This window comes from Thalassophryne amazonica, unplaced genomic scaffold (genome assembly GCF_902500255.1).
Source record: "Thalassophryne amazonica unplaced genomic scaffold, fThaAma1.1, whole genome shotgun sequence".
Lineage (NCBI taxonomy): Eukaryota > Metazoa > Chordata > Actinopteri > Batrachoidiformes > Batrachoididae > Thalassophryne > Thalassophryne amazonica.
Window position 1 is genome coordinate 260,487 of NW_022986262.1, and position 19,766 is coordinate 280,252.

The 19,766-nt window shown below is 46.5% G+C and overlaps 1 long non-coding RNA gene across 1 annotated transcript; it reads right to left on the minus strand.

The window, feature by feature from the left end:
• Nucleotides 1-11,697: 11,697 nt before the first annotated feature.
• On the minus strand, nucleotides 11,698-16,608 carry LOC117505887. Its single transcript, XR_004559297.1, has 3 exons — nucleotides 16,598-16,608; nucleotides 14,210-14,212; nucleotides 11,698-11,787 (listed from the first exon to the last, which is right to left on the minus strand). It is a non-coding gene; the product is annotated as an uncharacterized LOC117505887 (long non-coding RNA).
• Nucleotides 16,609-19,766: the final 3,158 nt, after the last annotated feature.

Genomic DNA, 19,766 nt, shown 5'->3' on the forward strand with positions numbered 1-19,766 from the left:
GTCACTTTGTGCATTAACGCCTGGCATGAAACCCGCCACAGAACCTAATGAAGGTCCCTTATCTGGCCTGGGTTAGGTGATGTTAGAAGATTCCAAGAGGTCCAGTCTGATGTGGGAATCCTTCCATCAGACGCCTGATCCAGAACCGGTGCTCTGCTTTCTTGCCATCCTGTGTTGTGTGGGCCGCTGAAGAGGAGGTACTGCTGGCCCACCACCACAAGATGGCGCCCTGCTTGAAGTGCGGGCTTCAAGCACGAGAGGGCGTCGGAGCGACCAGGAGTGACAGCTGTCACTCATCATCCGTACCAGCTGTCACTCATCCACTACTCATCACCACCACCATAAAGGCCGGACTGCGACTCCACCTCCCCGCCGAGAAATCAGCTACCATTCAGGTAATATTCTCTGCTGCACTTAACACTGACTAATAGTCTGAACTTCTTTGCAGCCGTTTTCCTGTGGTGTGTCCTTATCTGTGGGATTGGCGTTTGGTGTGATCAGCGATGGCTTCGCTTCACACCCCAACCAGATAAGTGGTTAGACAGGAGCTGCACGAGTGTGTGATTGGAGGTGGAGGTTCTCCCTCCTAATTGTATACAGACTGTGGGATTACTGAGTGTGCGAACTCACACTCATCAGGACTGTCTCTGTTCTCTGCCAGCAGTACCGGGTCTGACTGCTGAAGACAGCGGCCACCTGGGGCGCAGGGCTTGGCGGCTCCGGTGTTCTTCAGCTCCGTTGGTGGTGGAAGCTGTGTGGGATCCGGCTCTTCTCTCGCCAGGCGTCTTTTATCGTCGAGCCTGCCCACACGTCACCTGGTGTATAATTGACAGTCCACCATATTGTTATTGTCTGTACGTCATTGTGCGATTCACAACATTAAATTGTTACTTTTGGCTTATCCATTGTCCGTTCATTAACGCCCCCTGTTGTGGGTCCGTGTCACGACACTTTCACAACAGGATTTCTCGGCCAGCGTCATGGATCCCGAGGGGCGTCAACCATCGCTTGAACAGCCAACGGAAGAGCGAGGTGCACAGGCGCCAGCAGGAGGCGTGTTGGGTGAGCTGCAGCGCATCTTAACTGCCTTTACCGCTCGGTTGGACTTAGTTACTGAGCAGAGCAGTGTTCGCAATCGTAGGATGGAGGCTCTCACTGCCCAGGTGGAAGCGCATGCTCAGGGCGCTGCTGCAGCACCTCCTCCTGCTGACCGTGTGCCAGAAACAGACATTCCGCTGGTCGTTCAACGAACCTCCCCACCTTCCCCTGCAGCATACATAAGCCCTCCGGAGCCGTACGGAGGCTGTGTGGAGACGTGCGCGGACTTCTTGATGCAGTGCTCGCTCGTCTTTTCACAGCGTCCCGTCATGTACGCGTCAGACGCTAGCCGGGTGGCTTACGTTATAAATTTGCTTTGAGGAGAGGCACGCTCCTGGGCTACGGCGCTTTGGGAGCAGAATTCACGGCTCCTAACGGTTTACACTGAGTTTGTGAGGGAGTTCCGACAGGTGTTCGACCACCCTCATAGAGGCAAGACCGCTTCAACCGTGCTGCTGTCGATACGGCAGGGGCGTCGGAGCGCAGCGAAGTATGCAGTCGACTTCCGCATCGCGGCAGCGCGAGTCGGCTGGAATGCTGTTGCGCTCCGCGCCGCCTTTGTAAACGGACTGTCTCTGGTCCTTAAGGAGCACCTGGTGGCGAAGGATGAGCCGCGGGATTTAGATGGGCTTATTGATGTTGTGTGGGCCGCCAGAAGAGGAGGTACTGCTGGCCCACCACCAGAGGGCACCCTGCCTGAAGTGCGGGCTTCAGGCACAAGAGGGCGCTGCCGCCTCACAGGAACAGCCGAGGTGACAGCTGTCACTCATCAACTATGACAGCTGTCACCGATCATCTGCACTTCACCCCAGATAAAAGCAGGATGACACCTCCACCACGTCGCCGAGATATCGTTCTTCTAAGGAGGTAATATTCTCAGTCATAAACTAAACTGTATCTTAGTCTGAACTCTTTTTGCAGCCTCTTTCCTGTGGAGCCTTGTCCACTGATTGGTGGTTTGTGAGAGTGCCGACGTCTTCGCCTCTCACTCTTTCCAGATAAGTGCTGAAACAGGAGCTGCACGAGTGTGTGATTTGAGGTGGAGGTGGAATTCCCACCGTTGTTGTTACTGGGTGTACACACACCCACACGTGACTGTCTTTGCTCTTCGCCAGCAGTACCAGATCCGACACGCGGAGACGGTGGCCACCTGGGGGATTCGGGACCTGGCGGCTCCAGTATCCTTCGGGTTCGGTGGCGGAGGAAATCATGTGGTTCCGGTTCTTCTTTAGACGGACGTCTCCTATCGTCGAGCCTGCCCACACGACACCTTTATCCATTGACTTTGTATCATTCTATAATCTGCTGTGTATGGTTGTGGCATTCACAACAGTAAAGTGTTCAAATTTGACTCCTTCTATTGTCCATTCATTTGCGCCCCCTGTTGTGGGTCCGTGTCACTACACTTTCACAACAATCGACCTGCTTATACGGTTAGACAACCGATTAACAGAACACCGACGGGAGCGAGATGAAGGGCGTGGTCAGGCACAAGCCGTCCCTCTTCCTCCCGGGTCCGAAAGGGAGCCGACTTCCCCACGCTCCACTGCCAGGGCTCTCCACGTGACGACAGCTCCCCCTGCTGACATTGCTAGGGAAACGAGCAGGGCCAAAAAGCGATCAGATCAGAGACAAAGGAGGCTGATCCGTGGAGAATGTTTTCTCTGCAGCTCTACCGAGCACACACAGAGAGAATGCCCCAAACGGTCAAAACAGCAGCACTCGTCCTTAGAGACTGGGCTAAGGGTGGGTCACAACACCCACGTGGGGAGACCCCGACGATCTGCACATATCCCAGTCACGATCCTGAGTGGGGATCTAACCCTTCACGCCCCAGCACTGGTGGACACGGGGTCGGAGGGGAATCTGCTGGATAGCAGATGGGCAAAGGAGATTGTGCTCCCTCTAGTGGCCTTACCGTCACCATTGTCGGTGCGGGCACTAGATGGCACCCTTCTTCCACTAATCACACACCAGACACAGCCAGTGACATTGGTGGTGTCTGGGAATCACAGGGAGGAGATTGTGTTTTATATAACACCTTCTACCTCCCGAGTGATTTTGGGTTTTCCATGGGTGTTAAAACACAATCTCCGGATTGATTGGTCGTCTGGGGTTGTGGTTCAGTGGAGCGAAACCTGCCACCGGGAGTGTTTAGGATCCTCGGTTCCACCCGGTGTGACAGCTAAGGAGGAGGCTTTAGTTCCCCCCAATCTGGCGGCGGTGCCAGCCGAGTACACAACCTTGCTGACGTCTTCAGCAAGGATCTGGCACTCACGCTGCCCCCGCACCGTCCGTACGATGTGCCATTGATTTGATACCGGGCGCTGAGTACAAGTCCAGCAGGCTGTACAACCTCTCCGTCCGGAACGCGAATCAATGGAGACCTACATCGGGACTCGGTTAGCTGCACGGGTTGATCCGGAACTCCCACCTCCATGATGGGTGCTGTTTTTTTTTTTTGTGGGCAAGAAGGACGGCGGACTCCGTCCATGCATTGATTACAGAGGGCTGAACGAGATCACGGTTCGCAACCGATACCCGTACCTCTCGTTGGATTCAGTGTTCACGCCCCTGCATGGAGCCCAAATTTTCCACGAAATTGGATCTTAGGAATGCTTATCACCTGGTTCGATCCCGGGAGGGAGACGAGTGGAAGACGGCATTTAACACCCCGTTAGGGTCACTTTGAGTACCTGGTCATGCCGTTCGGCCTCACCAATGCGCCCGCGACGTTCCAAAGCATTGTTAATGACGTCTTGCGGGACTTCCTCCGTGTCACGACACTTTCACAAACATCCTGTGTCGGAGTTCGCCGGTTCCGGCTGCTCATCAGACTACAGGGCTGAATGAACCGACTGCTCCCTCCGAACCGAACTCAGGTTAACCAGTTTGGTCCACACTATAGATATTAAGTCCATATAGAAACTGACTCAGGGGGGAGAGTTTTCTGTCAAAATAATGCATCTATGACTTTGAACAATGAAGAAAATAATATAAAACAGATAAAAATTTGGAGAAACTCTAAAAGGTTAAATACTTGACAAAAAGGGAGCTGCAAATGAACAGAATTCAAAATTAAGATAATACTTTGGAACCTTGCAAAGTCTTCAAAATCTTCTCTTATTTATAGGGTTAATGCTCTAATGCTACATCTCAGGAAACATTTGATAGTTATCAGCCCAAATTACAATTGGCCACACGATCACGGAAAAACAAACAACAAAAACTAATGGCAAGCAGAAAAGAGGAGGAGGACAAAGAGCAGAAGACAAGAGGGAGCAGCAGCCTGTTGTCTGTTTCAACCCTTTTAACGTGGCTACAAGTCTTCAGTTTTCCCGTTTGACTGACTGGTTGCACAAATGGAAACAAATCTGCACACAACGAACACAGTTAACACTAATAATGACACATAGATACACCGAGACAGGAAACATCACATTACACAAAATCCAACTAACATCACAGGATAAAATGTGTCAAGAAACATGTTTAAGTACAAATTCTTGGGTTTGGTCGAATCCCAGCGCTTCTTGGAACTCGTAATTCCTTTTCCCCTTTTTTCTCTTTTCATAAAAGAGAGTTAAAAGGACCTTGGTGTCGTCCTCAGCACGGTGCCACTCCACCAGTTTTGAGGTGGAGATCTGTGGTTTGTCACGTGTGAAGATAAAAATGCCAGAAAAAGGGGTTGTTTTGGTTTTATTGAGCTGTTAATTGGCAGCAATAAGCTAATTCAGCATCATCAACACACATGCACCGTGACCATATGGGAGGCACCAGCTGGGGGGCGCTACAGCACCCCCTGGATTAGTCATAGCACCCCCAAGAAAATATTCCTCATTTATTATTTTAAGTTAATTTCATCCCATGTTTTAAGGACTTGTCCACAATGAAACTAACTTCCCCCATGCAATCTTTTTCTTTGTCATTTTCAAAAAGTGTCCCATTGAAGAAAAATCTCACAGATCCTGTGAGACCGCGTGAAAATGCTGTAGTACACATGCCAGGCCTGTATGTGGCGCTGTAACACTTAAAAAAATGGAGAAAACAACGTGGAGCTAATCAGTATAGCAACGGAAGCTAAAACTTTACCAGGCGGCTCACAGATTAAATAAAGTCTTTTTTACCTGTTGCCAGGATTCATCATCACAGCTGAAAACTGTTCTCCACATGACACCCTTGTTTTGGAAGATGATGTCTGGAAATGTGTCAATTCCTTCTGGAAGTAACTTTTGTTAAGGGCTTTTTTAAGAAGCCCCTCTCTGGGTGAGTGTCACCAACAAAAACAAAATAAGGTGCTAAATGACACTGCTTACAACACAATGTCCTTCATTATGAGCTGCTGAGGTTCCAGAGGCAGGGCGATGACATTATCCTGTTTTTCACAGTAAGACACAAATCTAGCATTTTTAGATTTACAACCCCAGTTCCAATGAAATTGGGACGTTGTGTAAAATGTAAATATAAACAGAATACATTGATTTGCAAATCCTCTTCAACCTATATTCTATTGAATACACCACAAAGACAAGATATTTAATGTTCAACCTGATAAACTTTATTGTTTTTGTGCAAATATTTGCTCATTTTGAAATGGATGCCTGCAACACGTTTAAAAAAAAAGCTGGGATTGGGCAACAAAAAACTGGGTAAGTTGATGAATGCTCAAAGAACACCTGTTTGGAACATTCCACAGGTGAACAGGTTAACTGGAAACAGGTGAGTGTCATGACTGGGTATAAAAGGAGCATCCCCAAAAGTCTCAGTCATTCACAAGCAAAGATGGGGCAAGGATCACCACTTTGTGAACAACTGCATGAAAAAAATAGTCCAACAGTTTAAGAATAATGTTTCTCAACGTTCAATTGCAAGGAATTTAGGGATTCCATCATCTACAGTACATAATATAATCAGAAGATTCAGAGAATCTGGAGAACTTTCTACACATAAGCGGCAAGGACGAAAACCAACATTGAATGCCTGTGACCTTCGATCCCTCAGGCGGCACTGCATAAATAATGACATTGTGTAAAGGATCTTACCGTGTGGGCTCAGGAACACTTCAGAAAATCATTGTCACTTAACACAGTTTGTCGCTACATCTACAAGTGCAAGTTAAAACTCTACCATGCAAAGTGAAAGCCAAACATCAACAACATCCAAAAACGCCGGCGCCTTCTCTGGGCCCGAGCTCATTTGAAATGGACAGATGCAAAGTGGAAAAGTGTGCTATGGTCTGATGAGTCCACATTTCTAATTGTTTTGAAATCATGGACGTCGTGGTCCTCGGGACAAAAGAGGAAAAAGACCATCCAGATTGTTACCAGCGCAAAGTTCAAAAGCCAGCATCTGTGATGGTATGGGGGTGTGTTAGTGCCCATGGCATGGACAACTTACACATCTGTGATGGCACCATCAATGCTGAAAGGTACATCCAGGTTTTGGAGCAACACATGCTGCCATCCAAGCAATGTCTTTTTCAGGGACGTCCCTGCTTATTTCAGCAAGACAATGCCAAGCCACATTCTGCACGTGTTACAACAGCATGGCTTCATAGTAAAAGAGTGCGGGTACTAGACTGGCCTGCCTGCAATCCAGACCTGTCGCCCATTGAAAATGTGTGGCACATTTTGAAATCAAATCAAAAATCAATTTATTAATTTATATAGTGCCAATTCACGATGAAATCGCCTCAAGGAGGATTTGAAAATCATTGTGTTCTGTTTTTATTGACATTTTACACAACTTCCCAACTTCATTGGAACTGGGGTTGTACGTGATTAAATATTTCACTAAAAGAAAATAAACATCAACAGAACTGATTGTTTTACACGAAATGAGTGTAACGTGATGTTCAACTCAGCCACATGGGGTGTGCAGCCAGTACATTCTGAGTGCCGGTCCCAAGCCCGGATAAATGAGGAGGGTTGTGTCAGGAAGGGCATCTGGCGTAAAACAAGCCAACCCAACTATGCAGACTCAGAATTGAATTCCCATACCGGATCGGTTGTGGCCCGGGTTAACAACGTCTGCCACCGGTGCAATTGCCCAACAGGGTGCTGGTGGAAATTGGGCTACTGCTGGGCGAAGACGACGAAGAAGAGGAGGAAAACGTTGCCACAAACAGTGGGAGAAGAAGAAAACTAGAAGGGTGGAAATGAGAGTGGGGACTTTGAATGTTGGCAGTCTGACTGGTAAAGGGAGAGAGCTGGCTGATATGATGGAGAGGAGAAAGGTAGACATATTGTGTGTGCAAGAGACCAAGTGGAAGGGAAGTAAGAGCAGGAGCATCAGCGGTGGGTACAAGTTGTTGTACCATGGTGAGGACAGGAAGAGAAATGGTGTTGGGGTCATTTTAAAGGAAGAGTATGTTAAAAGTGTGTTGGAGGTTAAGTGAGTGTCTGACAGGGTGATGAGTGTGAAGTTGGAAATTGAAGGGGTGATGATGAATATCATCAGTGCATATGCCCCACAGGTAGGTTGTGAGATGAAGGAGAAAGAAGATTTCTGGAGTGTGTTAGATGAGGTGGTGGAGAGTGTGCCCAAGCATGTAAGAGTGGTGATAGGAGTGGACTTCAATGGGCATGTTGGTGAAGGGAAGAGAGGTGACGAGGAAGTAATGGGTAGATATGGTATCAAGGATAGGAATGGGAAGGACAGATGGTAGTTGATTTTGCAAAAAGGATGGAAATGGCTGTGGTGAACACCTACTTTAAGAAAAGGGAGGAGCACAGGGTAACATATAAGAGTGGAGGAATGTGCACACAGGTGGACTACATTCTTTACAGAAGACGCAAGCTAAAAGAAATCACAGACTGTAAGGTGGTAGCAGGAGAAAGTGTCACTAGACAGCATGGGATGGGTGTTTGTAGGATGACTTTAGAGGTAAAGAAGAAGAGAGTGAGAGCTCAACAAAGGATCAGATGGTGGAAGCTGAAGGAGGAAGACTGTTGTGTGAAATTTAGCGAGCAGGGTGAGAGAAGCACTGGTTGGAGGGGAAGCAATTTTGGACAACTGGAAAAGTACTGCAGATGCGGTGAGGGAGACAGCTAGGACAGTACTGGGTATGACATCTGGACAGTGGAAGGAAGACAAGGAGACTTGGTGGTGGAATGAAGAGGTCCAGGAAAGCATAAGGAGAAAGAGGTTGGCGAAAAAGTTTTGAGATAGTCGGAGAGATGAAGAAAGTAGACAGGAGTACAAGGAGATGCGGCGTAAGGCAAAAAGAGAAGTGGCAAAAGCAAAGGAAAAGGCATATTGCGAGCTGTACAAGAAGTTGAATAGTAAGGAAGGAGAAAAGGACTTGTACCGATTGACCAGACAAAGGGACAGAGCTGGAAAGGATGTGCAGCAGGTTAGGGTGGTAAAAGATGCACATGGTAATGTGCTGACAAGTGAGGAGTGTGTGCTGAGAAGGTGGAGGGAATATTTCGAAGAGTTGATGAATAAAGAAAATGAGCGAGAGAAAAGGCTGGATGATGTGGTGAGAGTAAATCAGGAAGTAAAAAAGATTAGCAAGGAAGCAGTGAGGGCTGCTATGAAGAGGATGAAGAGTGGAAAGGCAGTTGGTCCAGATGACATTCCAATGGAGGCATGGAAATGTCTAGGAGAGATGGCAGTAGAGTTTCTAACCAGATTGTTTAACAAAATTTTGGAAAGTTAAAGGATGCCTGAGTAGTGGAGACGAAGTGTGCTGGTTCCTATTTTCAAGAACAAGGGTGATGTGCAGAGCTGCAGTAACTACAGAGGCATAAAGCTGATCAGCCACAGCATGAAGTTATGGGGAAAAGTAGTAGAAGCTAGGCTTAGAAAACAGGTGAAGATCTGTGAGAGGCAATATGGTTTCATGCCGAAAATGTTTTCTCTGAGAATTCTGTTTGAGAAGTACAGAGAAGGACAGAAAGAGTTACATTGTGTGTTTGTGGATTTAGAGAAAGCTTACGATAGGGTGCCAAGAGAAGAGTTGTGGCATTGTATGAGGAAGTCTGGAGTGGCAGAGAAGTATGTTAGGGTAGTGCAGGACATGTACAAGAATAGTGTGACAGCAGTGAGATGCGCAATCGGAATGACAGACTCATTCAAGGTGGAGGTGGGATTACACCAAGGATCAGCTCTGAGTCCTTTCTTGTTTGCAGTGGTGATGGACAGGTTGACAGATGAGATCAGACAGGAGTCCCCATGGACTATGATGTTTGCAGATGACATTGTGATCTGTAGTGAGAGTAGAGAGCAAGTTGAGTCTAGTCTGGAGAGGTGGAGATATGCTTTGGAGAGAAGGGGAATGAAAGTCAGTAGAAGCAAGACTTAGTACATGTGTGTGAATGAGAGGGAGCCCAGTGGAATAGTGCAGTTACAAGGAGTAGAAGTGGTGAAAGTAGATGACTTTAAATATTTGGGGTCAACTGTTCAAAGTAATGGAGAGTGTGGTAGAGAGGTGAAGAAGAGAATGCAGGCAGGGTGGAGTGGGTGGAGAAAGGTGGCAGGAGTGATTTGTGACCGAAGAATATCAGCAAGAGTGAAGGAGAAAGTTTACAAAACAGTAGTGAGACCAGCTATGTTGTATGGTTTAGAGACAGTGGCACTAACAAAAAGACAGGAGGCAGAGCTGGAGGTGGCAGAGCTGAAGATGTTGAGATTCTCTTTGGGAGTGACAAGAATGGACAAGATTAGGAATGAACATATCAGAGGGACAACTCAGGTGGGACGGTTTGGAGACAAAGTCAGAGAGGCGAGATTGAGATGGTTTGGACATGTGCAGAGGAGGGACCCAGGGTATATAGGGAGAAGGATGCTGAGGATGGAGCCACCAGGTAGGAGGAGAAGAGGGAGACCAAAGAGGAGGTTCATGGATGTTCTGAGGGAGGACATGCAGGTGGTTGGTGTGACAGAGGAAGATACAGAGGACAGGGTGAGATGGAAACGATTGATCTGCTGTGGCGACCCCTAACGGGAACAGCCGAAAGACAAAGAAGAAGAAGAAGAAGAGTGTAACGTGATGTTCAACGACATGTTCGATGATGTCATGATGATGTCGTTGTACTGTACTGAGTGTAGTTTCAAGTTGCTAATAGATCGGTTCTTGCTGCCCAAATATCCATGACTGGAATTGGAAAGAAGTGAAGTCTGTGTCGCCTAAAGAACTACCTGAGGAACAGCAGTGAGGACCGACAAACCAGTGACCCGGTGTCACTCCTGGCAATTACCCCCACAGGCCCTGGACAGGAACCAAATGATGCTTTTGCTCTTAAAGGAGATGTCACGTTTTATAACATCCCAGTTAGCAAAATAACATAAAAGTACTCAGGACTGGAAGTCTCTCTGCACACATGTGCTAATAACACTATGTAACACAAATTTTGTTCCTGGCTTCTAAGTGTTATATTTCAACTGCTTATGTCTAAAGTCTATGGAAAAATGACTACAATCAACACAAACTTTGATTTTTTTTTTTTTTTTTTTTTACATTCTAGAAAGTTCTAAAAGTTTCTTGAAATTTCTAGATAATTCTGGAAACTTCTAGAAAATTCTGGACAGTTCTAGCAGTTAAAGAATATTCTAGAAGACTACTCAGTAGTAGTGAAGGTGAATCGAGAAAATTCTTGAAAACAGACAGATTTCAAAATATCACTGTCCTGATCACAGAAGCAAAGTTTTTGTGGAATAACAGCTATTTTCTATTTATTTAAGGCATAACAGGTTAGAAAAACACACTGTGTACCCAGGAACAAAACAAAAATAAAAATTTGTTACATAGTGTAATTGATTAATTAATAAATGATTGCTGATGTACTTTATTCCTCTCACTCTGAGCATTAGCAGGTGTATTTCCGGAAAACGTCTCACTCAGCAATTCTTGGCGTGTGACACACATTTTAGAATGAGCAGAAACATCCTGATGACTGACAGACAGAGGGAAACAAGCCTGTTCTGTCCAAAAACAAAACTTCTGAGCTGCCGTTTGAAAGTGATGGCTCAGATTTACAGACAGGAGACGACACACAATCATCAGAGAACTAAAAGTGCAGCTGCAGATGGCGATCTCACGCGCGTGCTTCTTTGATCGTGTGGAGTTTACACTGGGAAATAAATCTATGACACGACAGTGAGTCTGGCATGTTCAGGATTTTACCCCTTTTGTGTTTTGTGGCAGGATTTTTAATTTTTTTACTTTGAGAGAGTGTAAATTTGGAGCTGGAATGTGTGTGTGTGTGTGTGTGTGTGTGTGTGTGCGCGCGCGCGCTATGGAGCTGAAGAGAGGCTCCTGCCACTGTGAATGTCTCCATGAGGTTTTTCCCCGGCAGTAGCTGTATTTTTTTAGATTTTATTGATAACAGCACTGATCATTAATTGTGCACAAAGCTGAACGTGGAGCAGAGATGGTTACTGACAGGCTGCGTTCAGGTGCACAGAAACCTTCACAGAGCTGCAGCTTTCACCGTGACTGCATCAAAATGAACAGTTATCACTTAAAAATGAGTCGTCACAACACGACATCACACTTATGTCAACTTTGGAATTAATCTGTCACTCAATTCTTAATGTTGGCAGCTACATTCCACTGAAGCTGTTTGCTGTGAATGCCGTATACTTTGAAACCGGTCACGGAAGTGCACAAAGTAATCCCAGTGGATCATCGGATGGTCATGAACAGACTAAATCTAAATTGTTATGGTTTCGGTGCAACGTGTCCTTTAACCACAACAACATGTTGGGAAAGTGTAAGTACACGGACCCACAACAGGGGGCGCAAATGAACGGACAATGGAATAGGTCAAATAACACACTTTACTGTTGTGAATATGCACAACAAGGACAACAGATTACAATAAAGGACAAAGTCAAATTCACACAGGTGTCGTGTGGGCAGGCTCGAAGATAGGAGACGCCTCTCCAAAGTAGAACCGGAACCACACGGTTTCCTCCGCCACCAGACCCCGGGAATACTGGAGCCGCCAAGTCCCGAACTCCCAGGTGGCCACTGCCTCCGCGTGTCGGACCTGGTACTGCTGGCGAGGAATAAAGAACAGTTAAAGGAGGGCGCGTTCGCACCCAGGAATCCGAACGGCAGGTAAGTTACCTCCACCTCTCGTTGGGAAGTTCTCTCAGAGAAATGCACAAAGTCACAAAGATCACTGTCAAACAGTTAGCTGAGTACGTTACCTTCTCGGTAGAAACGATATCTCGGCAAAGAGGTGGAGACGTCATCCTGCTGATATACTCCTGCCGATCAGATGATTGGTAACAGCTGTTGCAGGTGATGCGTGACAGCTGTCACCCCGGCTGCTCCTGTGAGGCGGCTGCGCCCTCTGGTGCCTGGAGCCTGCACTCCAGACAGGGCGCCCTCTGGTGGTGGGCCAGCAGTACCTCCTCTTCTGGCGGCCCACACAACACAACAGGTACATTGTGCTGTTATGAAGCCATCAATAGTAGGGGAAAGATTTTCCCTCTGCCTGCTGTTGGCATTTTGTTCCCTGATGCTGTAGGCTACATGTGGAGGTCTGTGGACATTTGTATTGAACAGTAGGTTTGTGTGTGATTTTGGTCGTTGGGCTGCAGTTAGGCTGAAACGATTAGTCGATTAACTCGAATAATTCAATTACGAAAAAATGCAAATTCTGTGCCTCAAAGCTTTGTTTAACATTGTAGTACATATGCCAGGCCTGTGTGTGGCAATGCAACGTTCCCAGAAAAAACAAACAAACAAACAAAAACAGAAAAAGACTAGAACATAACAGCTAATCAAATTAGCAACGACAGCTACTGCTTTTCAACGTGACACACAGAGTAAAATTAAGTCTTTTAAGAGAAAGTGGGTCCACACTGATCATCTGAAATAGACTTATTGTATTTATGTTACAAAATTTGATGTTGCATGTGTTATTTTCATTTATATAGCGCCAAATCACAACAAAGTTGCCTCAAGGCGCTTCACACAAGTAAGGTCAGACCTTACTAACCCCCAGAGCAACAACACAGGTCACAGCGGTAAGAAAAAACTCCCTCTGAGGATTCGAGGAAGAAACCTCAAGCAGACCAGACTCAAAGGGGCGACCCTCTGCTTGGGCCATGCTCCCGACACAATTTATAAAACAATTTACAAAATGAATATACAGGAAATTTTGCCGGTGCACAGGATGGGAGGCAGAGGTGGTTTCTCTGCAAGTGAGGCTCAGCTTCCCCTAAAATGTCAAAAAATAAAATAAAATGGTCAAATATGTACAGTTTGTTATCATTTCATTGACTATAAATACGTTAGAACACGTTCATCTTGAAGACGAGTTTGTTCAGAATCAGCTACTTATCACAAATCAATTTACTCTATTTTGTTAACTTCTCATAAATCTTTTTTCACATTGGGTCTGTGGTCAGTGCATTTTCCTGTAGAAGCCGAGTGTCCGTTCACTTCAATGTGTGACTGCCTGGAAAGGTTTTTTCATTGCCACAAAACGTGACGGTCATTGGATAAAGCCACGATTTTGTCCTGCCCTCGGACGCTGAGCGTCTCTGGGGGGTGAATGGAGCTGTGGGCGGGTCTGGACGCTGGAGTTCTGCACAATGATTGGATGATCAGTCAAAAGGCTGAATCCTGTTTTGATTGACAGCTATAGGAATCAGTATTAGTTTGCACATTTTTGCGTATTTATGCATTTTTAAATTTATGCCAAAGTGTTTTGCGTGCGCTATAAATCAGTCTGTTTTAAAGACTGACTGCTTTGTCTGAAACAAAACCTAAAGGTCATGGACAGTCAACGGAGCAGCATTACACATTTTTCTGGTCAGGCGGTAACCTACATCAAGCTGGGGTTGCGTTTGCCATACACAAGGATGTATTAACGAAACTAGCGATAGTTCCGCTGGCGCTGTCTAACCGTCTCTTCAGCATTCGCATCAGACTGGCTGAAAAACAATTTCTGACTTTAGTGGCTGTATATGCCCCTACTGTGACTTACGACGATGCCACGAGGGCGAATTTCTACGTGGACCTCGGGCGTGTACTCAGTGACGTGCCGAAAGCAGATAAGCTTTTCATTCTCAGCGACTTTAACGCATGAGTGGGGAGAAACTGTACCGGCTGGAGCCATGTACTGGGGGCACGAGCAAGAGGCTGGACTAACTCAAACGGCAGTTTGTTGCTGGAACTCTGCACAGAAATGGACCTGGCGATCACTAATACCTTCTTCACCATGCCCGATAAGTGGTACTACACATGGATGCACGCTCACACAACTGGCCCTTGCTGGACTACATCCTTGTGTGGAGAGACGACCTTAGGGACGTGAAATCTACAAGGATGATGAGAGGTGCAACTTGTGGAACAGACCACTTGATGGTGAGGGCTGTATGTAACCTGTGTATAGCACCGATCCGCTGAAAACATGCAAGACAACCTTTGCGCAAACTTGACGTGAGCCTGTTACCACAAAAGGCAGAAGAACTGGAAAAGAAGGTGTCTGGTCGTATCAACCAGCTACAAGACACTGAAGAAAAGAGTTTGAATGAGCGATGGGGTCAAATCAGAAATGTGGTGTATGTTGCCACAAAATAAGAAACTGATAGACGAAGTAAGGGTTTGCCGCCAGCAGGTTCTGTCTGGAGTGTGCGCAAGGTGGACAACAGATCGACTGCGAGATGCTTGCTCTAAGCTCCAATGCGCTACCTGCTGAATGAAGGAGTGATGGGATCGCAAGGCAGAGGAACTGCAGGGGTATGCAGAAGCCCATATGACTCGAGTCTTCTACGACGGGCTGAAGGCTGTCTACGGACCTCGATGCTCAGGCTCAAACCCAGTACTCAGTGCAGACGGCATGACTCCACACGACATCGGACAAAATCTTGGAGATGGAAGGAGCACTTCCAGTAGCTCCTGAACAAACCATCAACTGTTGACAGTGCAGCCATTGACAGCAGCGCCCCACGCAGCAAAATCTGGATGGACCTCCTACATCCGATAGCTGCAGTGAGCGCTGACATCTCTCAGAAACAGAAAGGCGCCAGGCATCGACGGAATACTGGCTGAGGTACTAAAACACAGCAGCACTGTGCTGCACAACAAGCTTTTGTGGCTGTACCAACGTTGCTGGGATGATGGTGCCATCCCTCAGGATTTCAAGGACTCCATGATAGTCTATCTATAAACGCAAGGCTGACAGGTGTGACTGTGGTAACTCCCAGGATATTTTGTGCCTCAGTATTGCTGGCAAAGTACTGGCAAAGGTTGCTTTATCAAGACTGCAAGTAATCTCGGAGGGAATATTACCAGAGACTCAGTGTGGTTTTCGACCTGGTCGTGGCACTACAGATATGATCTGCGTTAAGACAACTCCAAGAAAAGGCTGTTGAACAGAGGATGCCTCTGTACATTGTCTTGTCATTGTCATTGTTATTGTCTTGGTGGATCATTTTCATTGTGTACAGATGCTGCTGAGTCTAAAGGCTGTGAATGAAGTGCTGTGACTCTTAAACTTTTAAAACTCCAGTTGCTCCAATAAGGTCCGCTGATTTGATCAGACCTGATCGATCAGGTTGTCTGATGATCGCACCGACCGACATGCAGTGATGCCGCTTTTATTTTAAAAAGTCACAGCATTTATTCAGGTTTGATCAGACCTGAGAGAGAGAGAGAGAGAGAGAAATAGAGAGCAACAGAGGGAGAGAGTGACAGAGCGACAGAGGGAGCGAGAGAGACAAAAAGAGAGAGCGACGGGGGGGGAGAGCAATCGACCTGCTGTTTCTGGATTTCTGAGTTGAGGTTCGATTCCCTGTTCTGAGCACACAGAGGCGCTGTGGCTGTTTGATCATGTTCTCTAGCTGATTCACTCTGGATGCACGCACTCAGTTTTTGGATGTGTACAGGAGCGCCGTGTTGCACATATTCGCATGCTGTAATGCCATGTTGCGCAGATCTGCTTAAAACTGTGTATTTTCTGTGTCCAGCGCGCTACGCTGAAAAAATTAAACATGTTTAATTTCTTGCATCCTACGCGTGTAGCTCTCAACATACTGCTGTGTAGGGAGCAAAAACCCAGCGTAGACCTGCTAAAAGTTGGTGTAGAGCTGCTCAACTCAGCATAGACGGTACGCCACAATACGCAGCTCTGTGTTTGTGCCAGTGTGAAAGGGGCTTTATGGTATGACCATAAATGCCAAGAAAACCAAGATTCTCTACCAGCCGGTACCTGGGAAGCCACACACCCCCCCACGGGTCCTGTTGGGTGAAACTCCACTAGTTGAAGCGCAAATCTTCATGTACCTCGGATCTACTGTGGCAAATGACAACTCCATGGACAGTGAGACTGACACACGGGTGCGAGCCGCCTCAACTGCATTCGGACGCCTAAAGACCAGCTGTGGAGTGTAAAACCTATAAGACTGAAGACAAAGCTAAACATGTACAGATTTGTAGTACTGAGCACTCTTTTATATGGACTCGAGGTGTCAACCCTTTATGCCCGCCATGTTCAGCGGCTGTCGGTCCTGGTCCAACGCCATCTTCACAGACTGATGGGTATCAGCGGGAAAGACCATACTTCCAACACTGAGGTCCTGAGGCGAGCGGGTATGCAATCCATGGAAGCTATGATTACCCGCACACAACTCAGATGGACTGAACACATCATCAGGATGACTGAAGATTGACTGCTGCAGAACCTGCTTTCCTCTGAACTGAACGAGGGGACAAGACCCCTTTGTCGACCACGACTGCATTTCAAAGACACAGTAAAGTGGCACCTTGGCCAAGTTGGTATCAGCCACCAGTAGCTGGAGACACTGGCAAGTGACTGGGCCAGATGGCGTACAGTGGTAAGGGAGGGCACTGAAGCAATTCACAGAGCCTGAGGGCCCGGAGGGCAAAAGAAGACGCTGATGGCATGCGGCTGACTCAACCAAATAAGCCCCCTGAATTGAACTTTTGAACTGAAGTGATTTCTTGAACTTCTGAGTTGTTATGTCAGGTCAACAGAGTCTCTTGCTTGCCTCTACTGGTGGTTGGCTCTCACTGCGGTATTGTATCACTTCCTGTTCTGGAGCACAGCAGTGTTTTTCTGTATCTGTTAGCTGTTTAATCTGCGCAGTTAGATTGATCTAGTTATCTAGATTACGATTTGTTTCCCAGTGTAATCTTTACGTGCCTTAACTAAAGCACTCCTTCTGCTGAATCACCTCTAAATGATTTACACATTATTCACTTTGCGTGTTTTTAGGAATCCGCTAGCTTAGCGTAGCTACTAGCTCTTAGCCAATTTAGCATGGCGGCTTCTCCTGTCTCTCCCGCACTTTTCTGCTCTGGGTGTGAAATGTTTAGTTATTCCTCGGCCTCCTTTAGCAGTAACCGTACTTGTAATAAGTGTAGCTTATTCGTAGCTTTGGAGGCCAGGCTGGGCGAATTGGAGACTCGGCTCCGCACCGTGGAAAATTCTACAGCTAGCCAGGCCCCTGTAGTCGGTGCGGACCAAGGTAGCTTAGCCGCCGTTAGTTACCCCCTGTCAGATCCCGAGCAGCCGGGAAAGCAGGCTGACTGGGTGACTGTGAGGAGGAAGCGTAGCCCTAAACAGAAGCCCCGTGTACACCGCCAACCCATTCACATCTCTAACCGTTTTTCCCCACTCAACGACACACCCGCCGAGGATCAAACTCTGGTTATTGGCGACTCTGTTTTGCGAAATGTGAAGTTAGCGACACCAGCAACCATAGTCAATTGTCTTCCGGGGGCCAGAGCAGGCGACATTGAAGGAAATTTGAAACTGCTGGCTAAGGCTAAGCGTAAATTTGGTAAGATTGTAATTCACGTCGGCAGTAATGACACCGGGTTACGCCAATCCGAGGTCACTAAAATTAACATTAAATCGGTGTTTAACTTTGCAAAAACAATGTCGGACTCTGTAGTTTTCTCTGGGCCCCTCCCCAATCAGACCGGGAGTGACATGTTTAGCCGCATGTTCTCCTTGAATTGCTGGCTGTCTGAGTGGTGTCCAAAAAATGAGGTGGGCTTCATAGATAATTGGCAAAGCTTCTGGGGAAAACCTGGTCTTGTTAGGAGAGACGGCATCCATCCCACTTTGGATGGAGCAGCTCTCATTTCTAGAAATCTGGCCAATTTTCTTAAATCCTCCAAACCGTGACTATCCAGGGTTGGGACCAGGAAGCAGAGTTGTAGTCTTAAAGCAGATAACCCGTAAGTTGGAGAGGAAATGGCGTCTCACTAATTTAGAAGATCTTCACTTAGCCTGGAAAAAGAGTCTGTTGCTCTATAAAAAAGCCCTCCGTAAAGCTAGGACATCTTTCTACTCATCACTAATTGAAGAAAATAAGAACAACCCCAGGTTTCTTTTCAGCACTGTAGCCAGGCTGACAAAGAGTCAGAGCTCTATTGAGCTGAGTATTCCATTAACTTTAACTAGTAATGACTTCATGACTTTCTTTGCTAACAAAATTTTAACTATTAGAGAAAAAATTACTCATAACCATCCCAAAGACGTATCGTTATCTTTGGCTGCTTTCAGTGATGCCGGTATTTGGTTAGACTCTTTCTCTCCGATTGTTCTGTCTGAGTTATTTTCATTAGTTACTTCATCCAAACCATCAACATGTTTATTAGACCCCATTCCTACCAGGCTGCTCAAGGAAGCCCTACCATTATTTAATGCTTCGATCTTAAATATGATCAATCTATCTTTGTTAGTTGGCTATGTACCACAGGCTTTTAAGGTGGCAGTAATTAAACCATTACTTAAAAAGTCATCACTTGACCCAGCTATCTTAGCTAATTATAGGCCAATCTCCAACCTTCCTTTTCTCTCAAAAATTCTTGAAAGGGTAGTTGTAAAACAGCTAACTGATCATCTGCAGAGGAATGGTCTAGGCTGGACTATTGTAATTCATTATTATCAGGTTGTCCTAAAAGTTCCCTAAAAAGCCTTCAGTTAATTCAAAATGCTGCAGCTAGAGTACTGACGGGGACTAGAAGGAGAGAGCATATCTCACCCATATTGGCCTCTCTTCATTGGCTTCCTGTTAATTCTAGAATAGAATTAAAAATTCTTCTTCTTACTTATAAGGTTTTGAATAATCAGGTCCCATCTTATCTTAGGGACCTCGTAGTACCATATCACCCCAATAGAGCGCTTCGCTCTCAGACTGCAGGCTTACTTGTAGTTCCTAGGGTTTGTAAGAGTAGAATGGGAGGCAGAGCCTTCAGCTTTCAGGCTCCTCTCCTGTGGAACCAGCTCCCAATTCAGATCAGGGAGACAGACACCCTCTCTACTTTTAAGATTAGGCTTAAAACTTTCCTTTTTGCTAAAGCTTATAGTTAGGGCTGGATCAGGTGACCCTGAACCATCCCTTAGTTATGCTGCTATAGACGTAGACTGCTGGGGGGTTCCCATGATGCACTGTTTCTTTCTCTTTTTGCTCTGTATGCACCACTCTGCATTTAATCATTAGTGATCGATCTCTGCTCCCCTCCACAGCATGTCTTTTTCCTGGTTCTCTCCCTCAGCCCCAACCAGTCCCAGCAGAAGACTGCCCCTCCCTGAGCCTGGTTCTGCTGGAGGTTTCTTCCTGTTAAAAGGGAGTTTTTCCTTCCCACTGTAGCCAAGTGCTTGCTCACAGGGGGTCGTTTTGACCGTTGGGGTTTTACATAATTATTGTATGGCCTTGCCTTACAATAC